Source organism: Coenobita brevimanus, chromosome 60 (assembly GCF_032717465.1).
Source record: "Coenobita brevimanus isolate Jiangsu-jjx chromosome 60, ASM3271746v2, whole genome shotgun sequence".
Taxonomy (NCBI): Eukaryota; Metazoa; Arthropoda; class Malacostraca; order Decapoda; family Coenobitidae; genus Coenobita; species Coenobita brevimanus.
In genome coordinates this window covers 36,433,661-36,439,902 of record NC_137013.1, presented here as the reverse complement: position 1 = coordinate 36,439,902, position 6,242 = coordinate 36,433,661, and positions in this window count along the sequence as shown.

Here is a 6,242-nt window from a genome sequence, read left to right as displayed (position 1 = left end):
TTCAAGAATACTCCCCCAGTATCCCTGCTTGTCGTACGAGGCGACTAAAAGGGTTGGTGGTGGGTTAGTGCCCCACCCCGTAAAAAGAACTAACTAAAAAAGCAAATAAAGCGCCTCGGACCCGGACGGACCATACGTTGACGACTAAGGAACGGACAAAGGACATTCTGAGAGTAGGAACGTGGAATGTGAGAGGAGTGAATGATGAAGTGAAAGAGAGAGAGATTGTCCAGGTGCTTGAGGATGCAAAAGTGGATATATGTGGATTGACTGAAACTAAATGGAAAGGTGAAAGGATGAGAGAATGGGAATACGGTGTAGGTATATGTGCAGGAGTCAGTGAGAATGAGAGGGCAAGAGAGGGAGTATGTCTGATGATAAGCAAGAAGTGGAAGGAGAATATAAGAGAGTATGGAACAGTGGGTGCAAGGATTGTATGGGTGAGGATGAAAGTAGGTATACAAGCATGGGCGATTGTATGTGTGTATGCTCCAACAGAGGATCGAGTGGCAAGAGTGAAAGATGAGTTTTGGGCGAGAGTAGAAGCATGTATGGACAAGTTTGAGAGGAGCGAGAGAGTGATGTTGATTGGAGACATGAATGGCAAAGTCGGGAATGTACGAGTGGATGGAGTGGTTGGTCAGTGGGGTGTGCCAGCAGAAGTAGATGGGAATGGTAGTGCTTTGGTGGACATCTGTGCTGGTAAGGGGTTGGCAATAGCCAACACCTACTTTCGTCATAAGATGATCCACCGGTATACATGGAGAGTAATGAGGAGGATGGATGGTGAACTTGTTGAACGAAAGGCAATGATAGACTACGTGTGTGTGGATGAGCGAATGAGAAGACAAGTGTTGGATGCAAGGGGGTGGAGAGGGTGGGGGAATGGAGTCTCGGACCATCACTTAGTGATGGCCAAGGTAGAGCTGCAAAGAAAGTGGTTGAGGAGGCGAAGGGGAAGACAGGAGGAAACAGCTCCTGTGAGAAGAGTGGAGAAATTGCAAGATAGTGAGAAGAGGACAGAGTATAAGAGCATAGTGGAAGAAAGATTGGGAAGGTATGAGCTAGAGCAGATGGAAGGGGTGGAAGACGTATGTAAGATATTCACGGAAGAGATAAGCGCAGCGTGTGAGGTGGTTTGTGGAGTGAGGAGGGAGATGCAAGGGTGTGCAAGGGACAGCATGGTGGAATGATGAGGTGAAACGAGCTGTGGAACAAAAGAATAAGGCATATGGTGAATGGTTGGCGAGTAGAGGGAGGGGAGAAGATGAGAGAAAGAGAGAGGTATATGTGAGCAGGAGAAGGGAGGTTAAGAGACTGGTGAAGGAGAGTAAGAAGAAAGTGGATGAAGAGTTTGGGAGGAATCTGAGTGTGAAATGGAGGGAGAGTAAGAAATTGTTTTGGAAGGAGGTAAAGAAAGTAAGGATGTGTGAAAGGGGAAATAGTAGGGGAGTGAAAGATAGGAATAATAGATTGTTGGTAGAGAAGAGAGAAATTGAGGAGATGGAAGGAGCACTTTGAGGATTTGTTGAATGTAGAGAGTGAGAGCAGTGTGAGTATAAGTGGTTGGGGAATGGCTGGGAGAAGAAGAGATGAGAGGAGGGAGGAAGAGATCAGTAGGTCGGAAGTAGTGGAAGCGATGAAGAAGATTAAGCTGGGAAAGGCCCCAGGAATTGATGGAGTATGTGGTGAAATGCTTAGGTATGGGGGTGAGATTGTTGCGGAGTGGATATGGAAGTTGTGTAGATTGGCTTGGGAAGAGGGAAGGGTTCCAGAGGACTGGAAATCAGGTATAATTGTTCCTCTGTACAAAGGAAAAGGGGAGAGAGAAGTATGTGGTAACCATAGGGGTATTTGCCTTCTTAGTGTGACTGGTAAAATATATGGTAGAATACTCATTGATAGGGTTAGGCATATGACAGAGGAGCTAGTTGGAGAAGAACAAGGGGGATTTAGGAAGGGAAAAGGGTGTGTAGATCAGATATTTGTTCTAAGATGTTTAGTGGAGAAGTATCTAGAGAAGGGAAGGAAAGTGTACGCTGCCTTCATGGACTTGGAGAAAGCTTATGACAGAATAGATAGGAAAGGTATGTGGAAGGTATTAAGAATATATGGAGTGGAGGGGAAATTGTTGAGTGCTGTGAAGAGTATGTACGAGGGAGCTAGGGCTACGGTGCGAGTGGATGGTGAGCTGAGTGAGTTCTTTGATCTCAATGTGGGACTGAAACAGGGGTGTGTAATGTCTCCATGGCTGTTTAATATATATATGGATGGGGTCGTAAAGGAGGTACAAGGTAGGGCAGTGGATGTGGGGGTGGCCCTAATGAATGAGGGTGAGATTTGGAAGCTTCCGGTGTTGCTGTTTGCCGATGATACAGTATTGTTGAGTGAAGATGAATGGGAGTTGCAAGGTTTGGTGAATGAATTTGGGACAGTGTGTAGGAGGAGGAAGCTGAAAGTTAATGTAAACAAAAGTAAAGTTATGGTGTTTGAGAGGAATGAAGTCACAGAGTGTGCAGTGAGGTTGGATGGTGAGGATATGGAGAATGTGAGTGCATTCAAGTACTTGGGTAGTGTGATGAGTAAGGATGGAACTTTGGGGGATGAAGTGCGTGAAAGGGTACAGCAGGGAAGGAAGGTTGTAGGCATGCTGAAAGCAGTGATGAGAAATAGGGAAGTGAGTATGGAAGTTAAGAAGTCTCTGCATGATGGTATTGTGATCCCTACCCTGACGTATGGAAGCGAGGCGTGGACCTTGCAAGAGGGGAACAAGTCAAGAGTGAGAGCAGTGGAAATGAGTTACTTGAGAGGAGCATGTGGAGTGACATGGAGGGACAGGTTGACGAATGAAGAAGTGAAGGAACGTTGTGGGGTAGATGTGGATGTGGTTGAAAAGATTAGGAGAAATACACTGAGGTGGTTTGGACATGTGGAGAGGATGGAGAGTGAAAGACTGACTAAGAGGGTGTATGTGGGTGAGGTGGAGGGAGGGAGAGGGAGGGGTAGAACGAGGATGAGGTGGAGGGATGGAGTTGAGAGGTATATGAGGGAGGGGGGGGTGAGTTGGGGGGAGGGGAGTCAAATGGTGGGTGACAGAGTGACTTGGAGGCGTTTTGTCTGCGGCCACCCTTTGCGGGATTAGGGCGTCGGGCTATAGATAGATAGATAGATAGTGTATATATATATATATATTAAAGGTATATAAGGGCAGGAGATTTTCTCTAATTCATACTTTGTTGAAAGTGATTGCAAGTTCTGCATTGTATAGTTTCTTCAGTATATTTTCTTTACACCTCGGGAGTGCCTCAGTCTCGTCTGGTAGGTTGTGCATGATTTCGCCGTAGTCTGTTCCATCCTTTTCATGGACGGAACAGACTCCTTCGATATATACCGTATAACACACACACACACACACACACACACACACACACACACACACACACACACACACACACACACACACACACACACACACACACACACACACACACACACAAAATCTTTACATTCAGGCAAATACGAGTCCTACACTGAGTCGCCTACCAAGCAGGGTTAAAGGTAGCTCGAAGCCGTGTCAGCCCACCCACCGTCTTAAGATGCTGATATTGTAAGGGAAGTAATGTATGATGCTTCCAGTTTAGATCACAGGACAGAGGCATGAAGGGTACTAAGAGAAGATGAAGGACTAATCCAGGGGAAGATTGAGGCAGTGAAAATTGTTTGTCTGCCTTAATAACCTCCGTGCTGTCCATAGGCACAAACCTGACCCATCTTTTTATTTTACCACGACCACCACCACCTCCTCCTCCTCCTCCTCCTCCTCATCATCATCATCATCATCATCATCATCATCATCATCACCTTTACTTCCTCGTCCTCGTCCTCCTCCTCCTCATCATCATCATCATCATCATCATCATCATCATCATCATCATCATCATCATCATCATCACCACTTCCTCCTCCTCCTCCTCCTCCTCCTCCTCCTCCTTCGTCACTGTATATTGCTGAAGTTAAAGGGATAATCATGTGGAAAATGCGGAATGGAGAAAATTGAAACATTCCGGTAAGCTTTTCAGGCATATAAAAAAAGCAGCAAGTTTTTTTTTTTTTTTTCTGCTCAGTCCAGTGTTCCTCAAATCAATAGAGACATCAAAAGTCAGCCAGCGTAGACAAGAAGAGTTAAGTAAATGGCTGGCACGCAGCAACCGTCTAACCACAGATTTTTCAACCCTTCTATCGTCCAACCACCATAATGGAAAAGTTATTCAGTACAATATTGAGAAATGAATGAAAAGAAAGACATCAGAAAAGGAGGGGGCGTAAGACACTTAGATAGATAGGTAAATAAGTAGATATATAAATAAATATATTGATAGATTGATAATAAATATAGGTAGATATAGACACACAGATAGATTGACAGACACAGTATGCATATATTATAACGATATATAAGAGTGAGAGAGAGTATGTGTTATAGAAGACGTGGGAAGGGAGGGGTAATGTTTTGTCTCCAGAGTTTGCACAAGATTTTATTACTCTTGGTGGCCAGGTGTGTGTGTGTGTGTGTGTGTGTGTGTGTGTGTGTGTGTGTGTGTGTGTGTGTGTGTGTGTGTGTGTGTCTGTGTGTCTGTGTCTGTGTGTCTGTGTCTGTCTGTCTGTCTGTCTGTCTTTGCTCTGATCTGCCTGACCCCGCCCTGCCCTGCCATCCCTAACTCCATCCTGTACTACCCTACTTAAACCTGTCCTTGCCCTGTCTAACCATTCCCTGCCCTACCTAACCCTGCCATGCGATGCCATGTCCTACCTAACCTTGCCATGCCATGTCATGTCCTACCTAACCCTGCACTACCTTGTCCTGTCCTGGCATATCTAATCCTGCACTTCCCTGCCCTACCCTGCCTTTCCCTGTCCTCTCTAACCCAGTCTTCCCTATCTGACCCCACCCTGCCATCTTCTTATCTTCTCTGCCAACACCTTACCCAATGATGGATAAGGAAAAAGGGTGAGACAGTGTTTGCGTGAGGCAGGGAGGGTGTGGTGACGGTGATGCAGAATGTGGGTGAGGCAGGAAAGGTGTGGTTTAAGCAGGGTGGATGTGGGAGAGGCAGGGTGGGTGTGAGTGAGGCAGGGTGGGTGTGAGTGAGGCAGGGAAGATTTGGGTTAGGCAGGGAGGGTGTGGGAGAGGCAGGCAGGGTGTGTAGAAGGACGGGAGAATAAGGCAGTGTGTGGCAAGTGGTCGTAATATGGATAAAGTGATGTGCTGCGGTTATGTGGTGGTGGTAGGGTATGAGTGAGGCAGGAAAGGTATGGGTGAGGCGGAGTGAAGCAGGAAGGGTGTTGGTGAGGTAGAGTGAGACGGGAAGGGTGTGGGTGAGGCGGAATGAAGGTGAGGCAGGAAAGAAAGAGGACTTGTGTTAATTAAATAATGTCTTACCACGCCACACCTTCCTTCCTTTTTACCTGCACCAGAGAGAGAGAGAGAGAGAGAGAGAGAGGTGGGGACATTTTGTCTGTGTCTCTGCACACACACACACACACACACACACACACACACACACACACACACACGCAATATATGAGAGCCATACATCATCGCACATGTACACACCACTGCTAGAACCAAGGCACCATTCTGTGTACACACCTACAACCACTACTATTACATCTACCAATATTGCATCTCCCACAACTACAGCCACCCACATTGCAGTTACCACACCTGCAGCCACCAACACTGCACCTGCCACATGTACAACAGCTAACGTTACAATTACCACAACTACAATTACCATCATTGCACCTGCCACAACTACAGCTACTCACATTGCACCTACCACACCTGCAGTTACCAGCATTGCACCTGCCACATCTACCACTGCTAACATTACAATTACCACAACTACCAGCAATGCACCTACCACAGCTACCACTACCAACATTACATCTACCACAGCTGCTGCTACCAACATTACATCTACCACAGCTACTGCTACCAACATTACATCTACCACAGCTACTGCTACCAACATTACATCTACCACTACCAACATTACATCTACCACAGCTACTGCTACCAACATTACATCTACCACAGCTACTGCTACCAACATTACATCTACCACTACCAACATTACATCTACCACAGCTACCACTACTAACATTACATCTATCACAGCTACCACTACCAACATTACATCTACCACTACCAACATTACATCTACCACAGCTACCACTAC